Below are 21,523 nucleotides of genomic sequence, written 5' to 3'. Positions count from 1 at the left end.
TCTACACTACACACAAGAACGGTTTGATTCTGGGTTCTCCCATCATGATCACACTGTAATAATGAAAATGCTACAGTAGCATATTTGTTTAAGAAAATAAGTGCCTGCTGGTCAACAGTATGATTTTATTTCGTAGGTTTCGAATGTGTTCAAGCATCACTTGAAGGTTTTAGTCAAATATTTAAATTCGATATTGTCAGAAAAGATTATAGATAGATACATAAGAATAGTGTAGAATATTTGAACAAGTAGCTAACCTCTTATTTACTATATGGTCTTATGAACTAAAGCATAGATTTTTGTCTGCTTTTTACAAGCAAATAACACTTAGGTACTGTAATATGTTGGTATAGTAAAAAAGTACTTGCACTTGACTTAAGTGCTGAGAGTGCTTTACCCTTGATTTAAACTAGAGCATACCTGTACTTGAAAAATACTTCACTTGGATAACTTTAAAATGTAGTTGGACCAAGGTCACAGAATTCAAGTTCCACTACCCCAACACCACTAGCAAGACAAGGACACGCACGCACGCACGCACGCACGCACGCACGCACGCACGCACGCACGCACGCACGCACGCACGCACGCACGCACGCACGCACGCACGCACGCACGCACGCACGCACGCACGCACGCACGCACACACACTTTTACCTCTTGATATTATCATGTCTGCCCCGACCCTTCATGGAAGGTACACACATTCAGCCGGGGGATGCTAAATAACTCATTTACAAGCCAGGTCAGGAGAGAGGACTCACCTAGTCAGGGGATGTTAATTAACCTATTTTGAAATTTACAACAGGTGAGAGGATGTGGATAGGCCATAGACAATAGTGACTCAGGACAGAGACTTGGTCTACCTCGTACAAAACATGGTGTATGCATGATATAAAGCCTTCTGTTTGTATGCATGTACAAACCCACACTCAGTATTTAAATTCTACATACTTTTTGCTAATCACACACAATACACTTAGCGTCCAGCATATATTTTGTACCTTAACAGTCACTCTGCATCTACAGCATGTGTGAATAAGGGTATCCCAACAGGCTGTAATTAAGACACACAGAATATAACTTGTGCACTTATATGCAATGAAAGCAAGCAATCATAATTTACGTGCACACATATGGTTTACATTGCATATAGACTGCAAGTGGGGGAGGGGATGGGGCTTGAAGGGACACTTTATTACATTGGTATGTCATCATTATACCATTCATGCATCAGGTTCTACCAGCCATACAGTGTAGTATCTGACTTCAAATAATTACAAAAATTGAAATTCTAACACAGCCTTGACAGAAGTCCACTCAGGACGCTACACATCAATAACATTTTTGAATCGATTGATTAAATAGCTGCTACCGAATACCACTTTGGATAGAATTACAACACATATCCATAAACAATGATCTGCAAAATTTCAGTTAACTATTTTACTCAAGTACATATTATATGCATACAATTGCACTTGCATTTTAGTTATCAACATGACTCAGAACCCTGTAAGCCCACTACACAGCATTAGACACGCTATTCTAACAAAACACGAAAGATAAACAAACTCTGCAGCCAGCTTTGGGCATGCACCCCTACTTAAACGAGCTAGGTTGCTTTAATCAAGTAATTAACACCTTGACACTAAATATAGTCTTTCAGTCATTGTGATCTATCTGTGGCAGAATGCATAAAAACACAATAGTGTGCACGGATGCTGACCAATCAGAACAGTGAACACCTTCGCTTATTACCAGGTTTGTATATACTGTGCAAAATAAAAAGTATAGTTGCAATGGTGGTTGTTTGATGTACAGGCTACAGTTGGAAAGTTATATGGACAAAGTTTTCATGTTACAAAATTACTTTGGGTTAATACACAAAGGATTTAGTGCTACGTGCTTAAATCGCATATAAGGCTACTTAGCTTGATCATGAAACAGCTAAGTCACTCCTCCTTGTATCATCATGACTGTTTAGTATTCATGTTTGTTATAGAAAACCCTCAGACTTCATAGCCCATGAGCCAGGCCTAAAAAGTAGCTGACACAAGAAAAATCTAAGTGAATTCAATTTCTCAAGCGGTTATTGTGAAGGGGAAGAGAAGGGCCACACTGACTGGATTATTTGATGAGGTCATTGCTATTGCTGTGGAGCAAAACGTTGGACCAAATTTGCAGTACTCCTAGCTGCTGGCACTACTTAGACGGTGCAACTACTGTAACTACCTCACGTACTTTATATAGTGCAAAAGTTTAATGGGGAAATTTTGATGATTTCCACTACCTGCCTATTCCAGTCACCTCAAAATCATGCTTAGTGTTCTAACTGGCATGTAGTCTTGATATGCGTACAGCGTACACTGATGCACTTGGGATTATGTATACCCGTACTTTGATCTTCGTCTTTGGTCAAAATAGAAAAATAAGCCTTGACCTACACTAAAATCCACACTTGACTCTTGACCAAATTCTTGCATATTTTTTTGTAAAAGTACAGCTACTGTAACTCTTAAAGTATCATTTGTGGTATACACTTTACGAATGAAACTTGTCTTTCGACTACTGGTTTGACTTTCGTTTTGGCCAAGGACAAAGATCAGAGTACAAGATATACTGGAGTGCCACCCCCTTGGATCATCAAAGTGTCCACATTTTTAGGGTGTGCTTTTTGAGGGTTTCATCTGTATAATTTTAGTCAGGCTTCAGTAGAATTTCTGCAGGTCCCTATTTAGTGGGATAAACAATTACACAATTTGGCCCTATAGCTTGTCATTTCGCTCCTAGTCTCTCTCTTTCAGTAGGAGGGCAGGCACACACAAAAGGACAAGGCCTGATCAGGAACGTGTTACCTTCAGGCCCTCGGTGTGCTTACAATAGCCCTTATCACTTATTATTATTTGGGGGAAAGGGCAGACAGCAAAGCTGATTAAGCCCAAACAATTACAAATTATAAGTGCTGTTCAATCAAGTTTGAAAATGTAGCTAGAGTGTTCAGTTCAATTAGGTGCGGTGGCAGTGCATTCCATTCCCTGATGGTTCTTGGAAAGTAGCTTGTCATGTAGGTGGTGGTGTTTGTTGGTGGTACAATCAAGTGAAACGGATGATGATGTCTAGTGTGTCTGGTGGTGAATTACAAAACCAAGTACAAAACACGTAGCTACTCACACAAGAAGAAATCACCCGGGCCCCCATACCTCTCGCGATCTCGGCAGACTGCTAGGTGCTAGGCTACGGTGCGCTGTAAAACGAGGCAAAGCTTAGTACCGGGAATTTCAGTTCCGTTTGAAAATTATGCTGTTTGCGTGATGACGTCAACCGGTTCAAAACAACGTAATTACATCATCACGCAAAACGCCTGTTTTCAAACGGAACTGAAATCCCCGTACCGGGGGAAAACAACGTGATTACATCATCACGAAAAACGACTGTTTTCAAACGGAACTGAAATCCCCCGTACGCCTTTTTTCAAACGGAACTGAAATTCCCGGTATACTGGTACCCAATTATTCCGTATCCCCCTACTGTACACTAATCCAGAGCTCCGTTAGTCCATACCGAGGTCCATACTAACGCAACGTGTACTATACCTTAAGATAATAGGTTGCTTAAAGTTACTCCGTAAGTATGATGGCGCTGCCGGCGGGTGCTGCTTACTTAAAATGTTCCCGTAAATGGGTATGGTAAATTTTGCGTTTTAGGTACATTTCTGCAAGACCGTTGTGACCTTTTTGGTCTCGCTTACCAAACCAGAGACAATGTAGTGCCTTAGTCTCGCGTGACCAGACCGCTTTTTCTCCGCACGGCGCTTAATGATTGGAAAGTATAAGCGCCTATAATTTCCAATCGATAAGCGCGGTGCGGAGAAAAGTTGTCTGGCCACGCGAGAATAGTAGTGCGGCCTCAGTTCATTTCCGCCCCTGCCCTCATATCAACTACTTCTACCATTGTACACTGTAGCACTCACTGTTGATGCCTTCTGATGCTGCAAAAAGCAGAAAGCACTCTAATTCACACAGATGTAAAAAAACTCTCATAAATGGTGTCTGTATCTCAATGTCTGCGTGATAAACCCACTACCACAACACTCAAAAAGCCATGTTGCAATCTCGTGCAATAATGAGTGCGAATGGGCAAAAGAAAATTTCGGTGCGGGCGGTTGCCAAAAAGTTATCTCATTTATAAACTGCAAAATCACTTGAAACTGCTATCCCAGGTAGCATATTCACGAGGATTAAACGCCACTAAAGTAATTATCAATTCAGCTAAGGCCTCTACAATGACGAGTGTTTTGCCACTACACGAGTCTTGCAATAAGCGTTAATTTGCTCAGAAGTTCTGTCAATATCGCCATCCTGATTACCGCGCATGAGCTTGCAACTAGACGCTGCTGGATCAGTGGCGAGATCGGCTTACTGTTTAAGGAAAGTAGGGATTTATTTAAAGCTTGAGGTATATGTGTTTATATGTAACTGCATCTGGAGACTACTCTTGAAGAAAAAGCTAAATACGCACTCGCAGCAGAACATGGCCACACCCATTCAGACGCTAGCAAGATTACCATTGATTGTAAAGATGTCAGAGTACAGCAAGAAGAAGGAAGAGGACATTGAATGGTATAGTGAGCCATTCTATACTCACCATCAGGGATACAAAATGTGTTTGTGTGTTTATCCTGCTTCTTGGGGTGATGCCATGGGTTCACATTTGTCAGTTGATTTATACCTCATGAAGGGTTCAAATGATGATCAACTAAAGTGGCCAATACAAGGACAATGTGAGGTAGAGTTGTTGAACCAGATTGACAGTAATGAACATTATTGTGGTGTTGGAGTATATTATGATGACGGTCACTACAGGGTCATCAGTGGAGAGAGAAATGAATCTTCTTTGTGGGGTAACAACAAGTTCATTAGAAATGAAGATATCTATAAAGTTACTAGTACATGTCAGTACCTCAAAGATGACAGCATTGTCTTCCGAGTAAACTATAAACTTGATTAAGTAGAATGTGATGACCAACTAAATGACCATTTATATGCTTAAATTTGTGAACTCCGAGCAGCCATGATTTTGTGCATTAGCAACTGCAGAGTTTATTTTTTAAAGTCACATGCTATAATTAATATAATTGATATTGCTCAGTATGCCCATGTGCAACAAGGTGTGTTATGATTAATATAAGAATAAGCTATATGATTATTAAGAAGACAAAGTAGCCACACCAGTAAACTGGATAAACGCATGATCATTTAATGCAAATGAATTGATTGCAATAATGTTACCAAATGCATGCAGCATACATAATCTAGTATTCTATTCTACTATACTCATTTAATGTCAGAATTTTTATGCTCTAGGTATCTGCATTAATTTTGCCAGAGGATCTTTAGGGGGAGGTGCTAAAGCATCCTCACTTTTTTGAAGTTGTACTGTGTACTATCTAGAAAGTTAGCATAAGCTACAGGTGCAATTTCATTTTATAAATAACCAACAAAAGTTAGCAATTTTCTGATAATCACTGATAGGTGAACAAAATTGTATTTTAAAAGTACATGCATGCACTGTTAAGAAAAAAAGTGTTTATAAAACACTTTTTGGGAAAGGTGTTTTATCTTTTGGGAAAGGTGTTTTGGGACCTTTTGGGAAAGGTGTTTATAAAACACCTTTTGGGGTGCTATAGCTGCCATTTATACCAAGCTCCTCTAAGGGTGTTCTGTTACACCCATAGGGTACTTCAATTACACCCGTGGGGTGTAGGAGATATTCTAAAAGAAAATGGAAATGGAGTGTTTTCTTTGTCATACAGCCAATCACATTTTCACCGAACAATTTCAAACATTATATCATTGACACAAAGAACATACAAGAAACATGGATATGTGAAAGTAATACATACATTCAGTATCATCAACTCTTCCTACCTCTTATGGTTTTCAGTTTGTATTTATAATGTAACCAATAAGCATTACTTTCGATTGTGGGTTTCATTTTAAAGGCTCTGAAGTGAATTACTGCATGGTTGTCACAAGAAATAAAACAGTGTATATGTACAGGTACACGATAATGCCATCACACTGTCATCTCACTGTAATTAGCACCAACACAAATCTATTGCATGTGCATCTTATGCATGTGCATGAGATACATCAGTAGTAGAGTCACATGCTATGTGTCTTCCATTGTTTTGCCTTCTTCATTGTTTATGATTTCATGTACGTGCAATGCTAGCTGGAAGATATTTTTGTTTGTAAATGCTAGCCTGTATGCTCTTATTGACATACAAACTTAATGTATGACCGAATTGTGATAATTTATTAACTAAACCAGATGTACATAAACACTAAAGGGTGTTGACAAACACCAAGAAGTGTTCAAAATTGAATTAGTGCAGTGCAAACACCCAAGGGTGTTCCTACCACACCAAAACAGGTGTGGGTGTTTAGGTAATACGTACAGCAACATGCCTTGAGTGTTTGCGAACACCCAACTTTAATAAAAGTGTGGTGTAAAATTTTAGGTCAATAGCTTATTGACTAGTCAAGTTACAGTTGTCAGAGTGCTTTCATTGCTGATTCAGACATGTAACCACTCTCATTATCCTGTTCATCTTTGCCGTTACATGACAGTGTTAGCTGCAAGGTGGTATCACAACTTGATGATTGGTTTGTGTCTTTTTCCTGTGACTGTAATTCTTGGTCATCATCTTGCTGTGTATCTATATCACTAGCAACATATACGTATACTCCAGTTGTAATAGTTGGTTCAAATGTGGTGGCTCCTTTGAGACTATACGGTTCTCATTTGGGACAAATGATGTATTGTGATTTGCTTCACAAATATTTGTTTTGCAAGTTCTCTGTCAATATCATTGTCATGTTGACAGTATGGCATTTCTTGATGGTCATTATTGGCTTCTCTTGCAATATCAACAGGGAAGTATGGTGCTAAAATTTTCACAGTTGCTAATGATGTGTTTTTTCGAATTGTGCTGACAATTCTGCTGAACCTGGTGGGGAACCATCATTTCCTGAGTCCAATGACCTTCTGTTAGCTTGATTTAATAAATAGTTTAATATTTCCATATCTGTTAAATTACATGACATATAGTTGATTTGCAGTCTTCGCAGTCTGATGCCGTGTGCAATATTTCAATGTTTTCACATGTACTTGCAGCATCTCTCCCAATTTCCAAGTAGCTACACATGTCATCAAAATCAATTGACACCTTTAACAAGACAGTGCAGCACAAAACTTAAATGATACAGAAAATGTATGAAAGTATAATCTACCATATTCAGACAATTTAAAAGTATTCATGCACAGTGGATTTCTCAATTTTCTGAACACTGTAGTTCTTATACATGTTTATTGGGCAATAAGTGCATGAATTTGCTTGAGCCCAGTAATTTATACAGAGATGTCATTAGTTACTCTAATAGAACATATGTTTAATTCACACTAGCAATGAAACATTATGTTACCTTCACATGCAAATAATTAAATTAATAGAGGTTTGGATAGTTAAGATTCCAAGTAAATGTGGCAATACCAGACTGTCTTATACTATCAATGAAAGACGAGTTGTGCTGAGAACTTTAGGTTCAAGCTACTGCGCTATTCACTCAAACATGCCAGAAGGAATTCATTGATTGCTATAAGTGAGTGGCTGATGAACTGCCACTATAAATGGTTAATATTTTATTATTAGTTATTTTATTACTGAGGTACGTAAGAGAGGATTTCCACATATCATATAAGGCACAGGGATTGTATTTAGAAAGCATAAGCACGAGACTAAATGAATGTAGTTCAATGCACAGATGCTGTAGAAGATTTGACTGGAATAGTATCTGTATGGGACTTACTTTGTCAAATAAAGCATCAATGTTTGGAGCTTCCATTTGTCCAGTTGAAACTTTTAGTTGTCTAAATATATTTTAAAATAACGATATCGTAATGTATTTACTACAGTATACTGTCTGCTGCTATAAATGCTAGCTATTAGCTAAAGTGATCGCACATCAAAACATTGTTTTAATGAATAATGATATATTGCACAAAACTGTTATAAACCTAAAAAGCCTTTCAAAAGTGACAGTAAAATGTACAAAGAAAGAAACAACTTCTTTTCTTATTCAAATTGATTGAGTTTTTTAATAATAACAATAATATAATTTCTCCTGTTACATTGTTCACACAATTACTCTAATAGAACATACGCTGTTTGTAACATGCTCAGTTGCAGTATTAATTGAAAACTATAACTTATCAACACCGTCATTGCCAGTTTACAGTCATACAAAATTGAACTAAATATATCAAGACACACGGTATGTCGTGCCCGGTGCGCAACACCCGTGAGTGTACTGACAGGAAGAAAACGCAATTTTCGCACCTCCGTAGCTCAGTGCTTCCTTGATGAAACAAGACAATTTTTGCTGTGGACACTCCCTCCAAAGTCAGTACTCCACATTCCAAATTTGAGCGAAATCGCGTATGGCGTTCCCGAGATATGCGACTTCAAAACTTGGCTTAGTTTCTTCGTTTTTTTTTCTTCCTCTTGTCGCACACTTACAAAAACTGCTATAAAACACGAACGCCTTATCCGATTGCCTTGAAATTTGGCACACAGAAGGGGGTATAGAGGCGCATCTCGGTACCAACTTTGGCTGGACTACCATAAACAGGCAAGGAGTTATGAGCGATTATTCACGAAAAATAACACTAATATGTTGTCACGCCTACAAGTTAAACCGCGTATGGGAAGAAGCTGAAAATCGGTGAGTGAATAGGTTCACTATTGAACCCCAAACCTTTTGTAGTTTGAAAGAAATCGAGCTAAAAACCAGGAAGATATAACGAAAAAACCAACAGTGTGTAACAATTACGCAACCGAGATTAGCTAATAAAAAATCGGGTTACCATTATTCCACGGAACGGCACGGAACGGAATGGCATATTCCGTGGCATTATTCTCCGGAACGGAACAGAGCAGACATACGTGTCCTCCAGCGCATCAACTATAGTATTAGCTACTTGGTGGCCATGGCGTCCTGGAACGGCTAGATCTATAAAGGAAGTTCTATAGACTACATTCAGCTCTAAATCTATAGCTATCAGGCAGCAAAGCTATAACATATAAACTAGTAGCCGCAGTATTATAGCTATGTCTGTTTTATTACAGTACTAATAAACTTAAAGTTGTTGGACTAGTCCCTAAGTCTCCACTATGTACGTAGATATACAGCAGCCAATGTCTAATTTAACCTTGCTACATAGATTGATGCCACAGTGAAAAAAATTCTTAAGAATACAGTTAACAGCAAAAGTTAAATACAACTATGTTGATAACACCAACATTATCGAGTAAAATAAGTGACAAAGTAATAGCACATACAGTAAATTAACACAATTAAAATACAGCAAATAAATGGTACAACGATAGACTACAAGGTAACAATTACTAAACACTAACTAGTTTCAACACAGCTTTTACAACTCCAGTGTACATTCTTTGCCTAAGGTGCTTCAACTGAAACTGGAGAAATGCATACATCCCCATGGCACCATACTGAACACTCCAAACAGCATGTCATTGGAGGTTGATGTGGCATTATATAAGCCTTCGCTTGTCCAGTTTATTTAACTTTCAGATTTTTCTTCTTTTGCCTCTGATTGGTATCAGAGAAAAATATTGTTGAGATGAGAGATGGCTACACATCTTAGGGTAGTCAAATACTAATGTGCCAGGATTTTCACCTAAACACAGGAGCACTGCATATGCAATGCTGAACAAACCACAATCATTACTTCCAGTCTGTTTATGAACATCTACAAAGTTCAGGGTAAATTCTGATTTGCTGGTGTGCAGTAAACAGGCCATTTGTATTAGTTGTCATAAGAAAACATACTGTCAAAACCAACACATCTTTCTGGTTGAGTTACTAATTGTCACCCAGTGATTTCTGTTACTGTCATGTATAACTTGAGTGAAAGCACTTTCAACAATCAAATAATTCAATAGCCAACATCTTGAATTTTGTTTGAACTACTTGTTCAATGTTATATTGGTTAGCATTGATAATTGCAACATTAATCCAATCACCCGACAATACCACAGCTTTGTTCCCATCCATGAAGTGTAAATCATCAATCCAGGAATGGGTGTCTTCATCTTTGGATGATTCTCTGTATGTATCAGCAGTCTTTTATCTTGCAGGAGGATGCTGCTTCTTTTCACTGAGTCGTATACTTTTGAACAAGTTTTTGAAGCTTCATTGACAGGTTGACTCGATGAAGAGCTGTCCAAAAGGAGTGATCCACTGTGTGATGAGCCTTCCTCACTGCACACTAGATGATCTGCATGTTGGAGCAAACATAATAACTGTTAACACAATGATATTAACTACAAAACAAGTAAGGAAATAGTAATCCTTTTTTTCCCGCTAAAACATAAAAAATGTATGGTTAATTGTTAGTAGCAGAGCCCATATTAAAATGAGCTCTAAATAGAGTAGAAACCTGGTCAGCATGTTCTATATAATTTCATTGGTGTGAACCAAGCAGTCAAAGAAAAGTATTGAGAGAAAGTGGCAAAATGGGTACTACCATTAAATGTTTGTGTATCACCACCACAATGTGATACTGCAGTGCATCAAAAAGCTACTATCAATGCTATTCTTGTCCAGAAAGTAAGCAATGACATTTTTTTGTTGGCCTTGCCATTTTTTTTCTATCTAGTAAACAACTACAGGCTACCAACACTTCAGTAACTCCACCACAGGCTTAGCAAACCCATGCAGCACGAAAGAGATTTGATAAAATTTTAACTTAACTTTCAGCCACTAAAATTATCACCATTAGTGTTCATTTTGCTCAATTGATGGTAAATCCATTCTAAAGTTAGTATTAGTATTAGGTTTACAAGTAAGGAGGCTCAAGGAGCCTGTAAAGCCTGATCGTTACAAAATTGTTGCATTTAAGAAGATTATAAAATTGTAGCTAGGTTTGGAACAGTCAGGCTGTTCCGTTGAGAGACAACATGTCAAACAAACACACTCACCACTTTTACTGATACCCAAAAGATTCTTGTCCACTCACGTAAGTTTTCAAATTCTGTGTTAGGGCCATACTTATTGCAACATACAACAGTACTAAATTTCTCTTTCATAAATCAAGCCAAAAGTTCAGTTTTCAATTGAGTGGCCTTTGTTTATAAAACTCTGAATCTCATCAAAATCACGAAGATCTGCTATAGTACCCTAAAATGTAATTCTCAGTCCTTCTTAGCTCTGGTCTACCACACTGGTTCTGCCGTCCAGGTTGTTTTCCACTCTGGTTCTGTCACGTCATCCAGGTGGTCTTCCACTCTGGTTCTGCCGTCGGAATTGCCTTCCATTCTTGTTCTTCCTGCTATAAACACCGTTTCTATAACTACAGCAAAGACTGAATTCTCCACAAAAGGACTTCTTTACATTCGTCACCAACTCATCTTCTTCATCTTGTGTTCCCTCGTGTTGTCACCTCTGATGACAGCTGCAGGTCACGTGATAAAATCCCACATTAGCTATAGCATACTGATTCGAGGCATAATTATAGCCGAAAGACTAGTTATCGGCTACAAGAAACAGCAGGCTCGTTTTGTTTGTCACAAAAGTTACATAGTACAGTGTTTGAAAGTGATTTAGAGGATATATCTAGGCACTTTAGGCGTTCCGTTCCGGAGAATAATGCCACGGAATATGCCATTCCGTTCCGTGCCGTTCCGTGGAATAATGTAAACCAAAAATCGACTACATGCCACGCCTACCAGATAAACCGCTTGGGGTAACGCTTTGAAATTCGCTGTACAGATGGAGTAAACATCTTAGAAAGGCTCTTCAATGGTGTAGAGGAATCAGACGTAGAGCCACGGAGTTATAACACGAAATCCGTCCCACGAAATCCAACTTGGTGTAGCAAGTGCGAGATCGAGATACTCTAATTAGACTAATAGAGCAGTCACCTGAACAGAATTCAAGAGATCAGCTAGAAACAAGTAGCCTGTATAGAGATCAGCTACAAACAAATCACCCTGTAGAGAGTTCAGCTACAAACAATTCACCCTGTAGAGAGATCAGCTAGAAGAAGTTACCTTGTAGGGAGCTCAACTACGGAAAGAGATAGTTCAGCTAGAAGAAATCACCTTGTAGAGTTCAGTTACAAAGAAACCATCATGTAGAGAATTCAGCCACAAACAAATCACCTGTAGAGAGTTCAGCTACAAACAAATCTCCCTGTAGAGAGATCAGCTAGAAGAAGTTTCCTTGTAGAGAGTTCAGCTACAAACAAATCACCCTGTAGAAAGATCAGCTAGAAGAAATCACCTTATAGAGAGTTCAGCTACAAAGAAACAATGATGTGAGAGTTCAGCTACAAACAAATTGCCCCGTAGAGAGATCAGCTACCTTGTAGAGAGTTCAGCTACAAAGAAACCATCATGTAGAGAGTTCAGCTACAAACAAATCACCCTGTAGAAAGATCAGCTATAGAAGAAATCACCTTGTAGAGAGTTCAGCTACAAAGAAACCATCATGTAAAGAGTTCAGCTACAAACAAATCGTCCTGTAGAGAGATCAGCTAGAAGAAGTCACCTTGTAGGGAGTTCAGTTACAAAGAAACCACCATGTAGAGAGTTCAGCTACAAACTAGTGACCTAGTAGAGACATCAGCTGGAAGAAGTTACCTTGTAGAGAGTTCAGCTACAAACAATTCACCCTGTTCAGAGATCAGTTAGAAGTTTTCTTGTAGAGAGTTCAGTTACAAACAAATCACCCTGTAGAAAGATCAACTAGAAGAAGTCACCTTGTAGATAGTTTAGTTACAAAGAAACCACCATGTAGAGAATTCAGTTACAAACTAGTGACCCTGTAGATACATCAGCTATAAGAATTTACCTTGTAGAGAGTTCAGCTACAAAGAAACCATTCTGTAAAGAGCTCAGCTGCAAACAAATCACCTATACAGAATTCAGCTACAAACAAATCACCCTGTAGAGAGATCAGCTAGAAGAAGTTACCTTGTAGATAGTTCAGCTAAAAAAATTCACCCTGTACAGAGCTCAGTTAGAAGAGGTTTCCTTGTAGAGAGTTCAGCTACAAACAAATCACCCTGTAGAGAGATCAGTTAGAAGAATTTACCTTGTAGATTGTTCAGCTACAAACGATTCACCCTGTAGAGAGATCAGCTAGAAGAAGTTACCTTGTAGATCATTCAGCTACAAACAATTCACTCTGTAGAGAGATCAGCTAGAAGAAGTTACCTTGTAGATTGTTCAGCTACAAACAATTCACCCTGTAGAGAGAGAAGCTAGAAGAAGTCACCTTGTAGAGTGTTCAGTTACAAAGAAACCACCATGGAGAGTTCTGCAATAAATATATGTGTAACGTATTATATATATATAATTTGTACATTTACTAATAAAATCAGAAATAGTTAAAGTACATCTGCTTCATGTTTTCTTCTTCCTGTGGTAAGAAAAATATATATGTTTAAAAAGTTCCAAAGCTGGCCGTACGCCGGCTTTGGGGTATACAAATACAAAAAGAAGTGAAATCTAATCCAAAACAGCCAAGCTGTAAAAAAAGAGTGCGGCCCTCAAAAAGGCTATGGTGAAAAAAGATGTAAAATCCAAGGTGGCGGCCAAGAAATGGCTATGATGGTAGGTTAATGGTAAAAAGTTTAATAACGACAATTCAGGTGAATTTTGTGCCAATTGACCAAGCGGCACCAAAATTCACCTGAATTGTCGTTATTGAAATTTTTACCATTAACCTACCATCATAGCCCATTTCTTGGCTGCCACCTTGGATTTTACGTCTTTTTGAGGGCCGCACTCTTTTTTTACAGCTTGGCTGTTTTGGATTAGATATATATTGCCTTCTTAGAGATCCCGTAATGCATAAAGTTATGATGATTGCTAATAACACCACTACTGTGAGGACTGTAACAATCATGGCTACACCTGCTGCAAGTACAATTTCATAGCAAGTATTATAGCAAATGTAGTAAATATACTTGTAGTGGTTGTTGAACCTGTATATGAAGAAGTGTATGAAGGAGATAATGAAAGATCAGTGTTGGGGGTAACACGTTCTAATGCGTTACATTATAATTTTTACTTTTGTGGTGACTAAGTAATATAACAAAATATGCTATAAAAACAGGTAATATAACTCAAATTACTTTACTTACAAATGTAATGCTTTACCTAAGTAATATAATTACTGTAATGAGTCTAATATTATGTAATATTATTACTACAAGTAACGAAGTTACTAATCTCATTAGTAATCCACTGAGTAACGACTAGCCACAATGAAGTAATGAAGCCTACTGAATGAAGTTTATTCATCAGCTTCTTACTTATAACCAAGATTTCACAGTGTTCAACAACGCAATCATGTCACATGATAAGGTGATAGTTTTACACGTGACAGCTTAAGGCTGTGGACACAAAGTAATATAATATGTAATATTATTATAGTCACTTTAATTCTTGGGTAATATGTAACTGTAACTAAATAGTTCTGTTGCAAGTAATATGTAATATGTGACTAGTTACTTTAAAAAGTAACTGTCTGAACACTGTGAAAGACATTGGGTTGGGGAAGAAGCTATACAATAAAAATGTATAAAATGTATACAATATCATCACTGGAAATACCTGTTGGTACATTGTTTATGCTTGAAGATCCAACTGATGATGGAAGTAGTGTAGCAGTAATGGTAGGTTGAATAACTATTTGGAACAGATGTGTAATACTGCCTACTATATAGTAAAAACTTTTGTGGTACAGGAAAAAAAGGAACTATCAAGAATTGTTTAGTCATTCAAATCAGAACATGTGGGTCACAAACTCATACACAGAAATAATCAGTGATCACTTTATGAGTGCCAATTATGGCCTTTAAGTGGTATATACAATAGTGACTGCTGTGCAATAAATAATCTCCTAGCAACTAAGCCGATGCATGAATTGATAGTTGATTATTGGCCACATGATTACCACATGATTATCACAGTAAATAGTTTATACTATCCCACTATGTACTTTGGAAAGTGTGCATTTGTATTTAAATACTGTCCTGATAAAAGTATTGCAATGTATTTGTATTTCAAAGAGAAGGCTAAAGCCTGTAAATACAGGAAGTCAGAAACATGTAACTGAAATGTTGAAGAATGCAGAAAAAAATCCCAGACCCAGTGGTGACTTGATCCCCCGCAACATGCAGTCTAGGCATGTACCAGAGGAGCCACAACAGCCGGGATCTGTGATCTTCTCTGTATTCAACCTCTACTTAATCATTGACTTCTCACCAGCAAGGGGTTTTTAGAAAATCCTATTCCACTAGGGACCTGTGAGAAGGCTAAAGCCTGTGAATACAGGGAGTCAGAAACTTTTCAGTATACATAACTCAATCACTTAATTAGCTATCAACTGATAACAATCTGAAGTTATGCATGGACCCATACACTTTGTATCATATGCTGTATATTCATACATAGCCGTATTGGTGGCATACACTAATATATATATGCATAGACACAATTATTTTTATTTTTTTATTTTTTCGTTTGTTTGTTTTTTCACAACAGTATCAAAATAAAATAAAATTCGCACACTTTCATATGTGCATTGAGGTTTCTGCAACACACTACAGAGTAGCTTACATTGTTGATACGTGCTACTGTAATCAACTGTATATTAACTGTATATAGCTACATCACCACAATGACAATGTTACACTAGATACTGACAAATGCTACTCTCAACATTGTACTGACTCCGAACTGATTCTGTACTTTTAATCACATAATATTCTTCCATTATGCTTAGTTAGTCTCAAATTATTTGCATATCATCATTCCAGTCTATCATCATATGCAATAGCCAGTATGCATGCAACAATGAGAAGGAAATTATCTAGGCAATCATTATACACATTAATATAATTATGTGGAGTCTGCATGTTATATTGCAAATGTATTGCTGAGTCTATTTCCATAACCAAAGTAATTTTTAGCCATAAAATATAATATATGTTATTTGCATTAATTTGTTGGTTGCCATGATGTATATACTCTAGAGGGCAATGGCAACGTCACCGCCCATTCAGGACTCCATTCTACATATATAGTGTTGGGAGTAACGACTTTTGTGGTAACTAAGTAATATAACGAAATACGCTATAAAAACGGGTAATATAACTCAAGTTACTTTACTTACAAATGTAACGCGTTTCCTAAGTAATATAGTTACTGTAACGAGTCTAATATTACGTAATATTATTACTACAAGTAACGAAGTTACTAATCTCGTTAGTTATCCTCTGAGTAACGCCTAGCCAGAACGAAGTAACGAAGCCTACTAAATGAAGCTTATTCACCAGCTTCTTACTTGTAACCAAGATTTGCACATTGTCCAACAACGCAATCATGTCACGTGATAAAGTGGTAGTTTCACACGTGACAGCTTAAGGTTGTGGACACAAAGTAATATAATATGTAATATTATTATAGTTACTTTATTTTATGAGTAATATGTAACTGTAACTAAATAGTTCAGTTGCAAGTATTATGTATTATGTAACTAGTTACTTTTACAAAGTAACTTGCCCAACACTGCATATATACATATACACATTTATGTGCATATATATACACAGTCTAGTATATTTGCCTAGTTATACACACCACCCTTCCACCACACCTAGCTCTATTGCCTACTTTGCCCTAACACTAACACACAACATTTTATGCAAGCCAGTAAATGTACATAACAATATACACAACAATAATAACAAAGTAACAATGACACAATGATAGCACATACATGAGGTTATGTATTTACAGCTATAGCTCACCAAAATTATCCTTACTAAAAGCAATATAAGCTGCACTTTTGCATAACACTCCTCTTCCAAAACGTCACAAAGTTCCTATATACAATTCATTAATTGTGGAGGTGGTTTGGTAGATGCATATACAACGCCTCAACTACAATAAGAAGCAAGTTTTAACAATTTTTTCTGTAGTGATTGGTTGATTACTTTATACATTTAACCTCAGAGCAATTGGCTACAGCTGTTCTTCCTTGCCCGGATTCAAACAGGAATAAAAATGCCCATGGGTTATTACATGAAGGAAAGGGTTTTAGAGCAGGGTAAGTTCTATTTCCCTAAAAATCAAATGAGGACAATTGTACGTACAACAGGTGATCACCTCAAAAGGAGACATACGCATGTTGACTGAACATAGCTACACGGTCAATAAGTACAACCTGCAATAGAAACCTAGATGGGAATAATTATGCACAATATTATATTATGCACATGCAAATATTGCAATATATATATAAACATGGCTACGAGGTGTATATTGAACCTGTATATGCCTTGACTCCGAAGTCAGAGGAAGTATACTGTTGATAAACCCTGAGGTAAAGCTGAAGGGCTTATCAACAGTAAACTTCTGTAATCTGATGACTGAGGAGGAGGGTTAGTGCTTGAATTGTAAAATAGCATGAAGGTATACTAATTTCTCAGCATTGTGATTGGGTAGTGAGGGTTATACTCTTAACCATCAGAGTTTTCAGTCATCAATTTGAAATATGTGACCAGATCTTCGAAAAGGGGTCTTATAGATTTCCAAATTCCAAGTTTGCTGAGTCATGAATCATCATGTGTTTAACCTATTGTCTTAAAATTACATCCAGGAAGTGCTATATTAGGAGTGTAAAGTGACCAAATGTCAAGCTGGTACCATACTCACAAAGTCAAGTTATGGATTGCTAAGTGCATGCAGTTGGCAGGGGCGGATCCAGAGTTTGGAAAGAGCGGGGGGGGGCACCTTTCTGAAAAACAGTTGAAGACCAAAAAAACTTGCTGAAAACCAGTTGAAGAGCAAAAAAAAAAAAAAAAGGTCACAACAATAATAGCTAGTTATCCTTTACCAAATATATTATATCATGTATGTTATGTAAAATAAAATCTTTATTTATAGCTTCATAGGTAAGCTATACTGCCTCATCAGCATTTTGACTGCTTTATTAGAGTAATTGACTGCTCTATTAGAGTATCTCGATCTTGTATGCAATTTCTTGAAAGGGGGGAGGGCATTTGCCTCAAATGCCCCATCCTGGATCTGCCATTGGTTGGAAAGGCTATAAGACCTCTTTTTGCAGATCTAGTCACATATTAGGTATGTGTACGTATATAATTATGGTATTTGGCTCAGCATCTTAGCTACAAGCCCAAAGCAAAGATTATATCATATTCCTATGCCCAAAGGTAGTATTTTGGCCACAACTTAATAACAGTTTCATGTCACTTCTAGCCCTTGGATGCTGCAGGTAGTAGATAATGTGACAACAGATTATCTTGAAAATTATTACTGTTCTATAACAGTAGAGTATACATGTATGCTTCACTTGACTGTTCTATTAGAATGTATATATGACTGTTCTATTAAAGTAAATCAATTTGGGACTAGGTCCTGTATTCTCATTGTTGGGATAGTTTGAGATAGCTCTCACCTTTTCACCTGTGATATTACAACTGCAGAAAATCTGTTTCATGAGTTTTTGCATTATATTTTTAAACTGCTGCAACTTGCCAAACAGCCAATAAGCACTGAGAAAAGTGAGGATGGTATTTCCAGTGGTTTATTAAATGCAAAAAAGCTTGATATAACCTGTAGTACACTAACAATCTCATGTTAGGCTTTAGTTAATGTGTTAAACATACTGAAACCATATATGTGTTGGTATAGTGTGGGCATTATATTAGATATAAGCTATTTCAGGTAATGTGGTAAATAAACTGAAACCATATATGCAATAGTATAGATTATACTAAAGTATAATAATTAAGGCTTATTTATATTCAATAAGCCACTGGAAATACCATATTATATCCCACCTTTTTCACAGTGAAGATCACGGGGTATACTATTTCTGGAAAAACTTTAACAAGGTATACTTTGTATACCCTCGGGCCTGTGTACCCTCAATTCGAGCTCTGGGAGTGGTGGTATATAGGTGCATACAACTGACATGACTCATATCATGTGCCTAAATTAACCTGCACTACACACAACATACTAACAATCCATACACACACACACACAAATAAACTTAATAAAGCTTACTTTTCCATAGTTTGGCATGGTAGACATACTGGTATCAGTGGCGGATCCGGGGGGGGAGGGGGGGGGGTACAGGGGGCACGTGCCCCCCCCCCTCCCTTAAAAAAATGTATAGCAGTCAATCACCAATCACTCTAATAAAGCAGTCACAGTGTTCATGGGGAAGTGTAGCTTACTTAGGAAGCTATAAATAGGATTTTATTTTACATAACATACGTGATATAATATATTTGGTAAAGGATAACTAGCTATTATTGTTGTGACCTTTTTTTTTTTTTTTTGCTCTTCAACTTTTTTTTCAGCAAGGTGCCCCCCCTCTTTCCAGACTCTGGATCCGCCCCTGGGTATGTAGCCAGTGTTTATTCTGTGGCTGATGGGGGGAACTTTCCCCCTAGAATCTCAGACTCACTCACTAAAGTTGTGAGCAACTACTACATAATACTTAGGTCAAGCTTGTTTTTAAAATGGCATATAAACTTATCAAAAATGCTCTCAGATTCAATCTTGGAGTGTCGCAGTTTAATGTGTAAAAGTTTCCCAGGTTAAAAATTGCAAACACAACCTTAAAATGCTCTAGCTCAGATTCAGTATCAGATCATTAATTCTAAAAATCTCTTAGGATACAAAAGGCATAATACTTACAGTATATACATTCTATCTAGGTGCGGTAAGTATGCAATCCATTACCATGTTTGGTTAAAGATCAATGCTTTCCATACATAAAATACAATGGGACTTTAGTACCCAAAATTCTTTTCATATGAGTTAAAGCTGAGCTGGTTAAAGCCTACTTTCCAAATAAAATTATGAAATTGCCACCCTTGTATATAGCTACTCACTGAACCCACAAAATCAATTACAGCCAGGCTATACTACTATAGCTATTGCTGGCTATATTTATACGCCAAGCTAGTTGGATATCAATGTCTAGGCTAGATAGATCTAGCTAGCTACCTACCTATCAACTGCCACGGAATCTTATATTTATTTTTTGTTAAATTTAAGGTTAACTTATTATATATTCTATTTATCAACTCTTTGCTTCTTCATAGTAGCTATATACTTGGCATGTCTAGGAAGGCTTACTTGCAAATTATTGAACTATTAAACCACTTAACATTGGGCATTAATTAGAAATTCAAAACTTGGGTTGTGGTCCTCAGTTAAGTTGGACAAATCTATAATAATAATAATTATTATTATTTTGGTAATAGTACAATGCTTAAGACAAAATGTCTTATATACCAATTCCTGATACGTACATATTACAGAAAGTCAAAACAAAACTGATGCCAGTGTTCATCAAGTTTTTTCTTAAATAGAAAGACATTGGATGACTGTAATATTATGTCTCTTGGGAGGCCATTCCAATCATTGAGGACTCTTTGAGAAAAAGAATGTTTCCTGGTATTAAGGTGACTATACTGTTTGTAAATTTTAAATCCATTGTTTCTTGTGGACATGTAATTATTGATAGAAAAGAATTTCTCAAATGGACATCTACTTATGCCATGAGCTATCTTAATATCTATGTTGAGTATGTAATTATTAAATTGTTCTGCTTCAATAATGTTACCTGGGAGACTGTTCCATTGTTCAATAGTGCAGGGAAGAAATCCAGATAAATGTTTTGGTTACTGGGGTGGCATATAGCTAGCTATCTGTTTTGGATTAGATATCATTTCTAAGGGCAGTTTTGTGTGGTTTCCAGAAACCCCTTTGAAATCTTCAGAACTGCTGTCCAACCATTAGGCAACTAGCTATTATTTTAAGCTAGTATATATATTTCACTGATTAATTCTTCCTTAACTACAACTAAACTACTCCATAATACAAATTATCCTCACCAAGTAACCAATACCAATTTTGAATATTTTCTTGAGGATCCAACCCTCCTGGATATTATCAGCTGTAGCTAAGTGTTTAATCATAATCATGCATAATCATAAAACTGCCCAACTGTGAGAAAGGTGAAAAAGATGTGATGTTAAGTGTGAAATTACTGCAGTATAAGTATGACTACAGTAGGTTGCAAAAAACAGTTTACGTTTTGTAAATGTAATTACATTGTGATTACTAAGTAATTACCATGTTTGTACTGTAATTATATTTTGGCTGTAATCCATAATGATGCAAAAAGTAGTTTTTCACCAGCCATATTTACAATATATTCGTAGTTACCAATAGAGCATAATTCGTAGTTACACTTTGTAATTACGCTACTTCAGCGTAATTACAATTACGAAACGTAAACTTTTTTTTGCAGCCTATTGTAATTTATGCAGTCATTTGTCATATAAATAAGTGACAGCATAATATCACTGCAGT

General features: G+C 37.0%; 1 protein-coding gene across 2 annotated transcripts in view; it reads left to right on the top strand.

Annotated features, from left to right (window-relative positions):
- The window catches only part of LOC136268767 (uncharacterized), a 158,924-nt gene that overhangs the window by 5,084 nt on the left and 132,317 nt on the right, over nt 1-21,523 (top strand). The window lies entirely within an intron of this gene.

This window comes from Dysidea avara, chromosome 10, assembly GCF_963678975.1.
Source record: "Dysidea avara chromosome 10, odDysAvar1.4, whole genome shotgun sequence".
Lineage (NCBI taxonomy): Eukaryota > Metazoa > Porifera > Demospongiae > Dictyoceratida > Dysideidae > Dysidea > Dysidea avara.
This window is presented reverse-complemented; position numbering and strand designations above follow the sequence as displayed.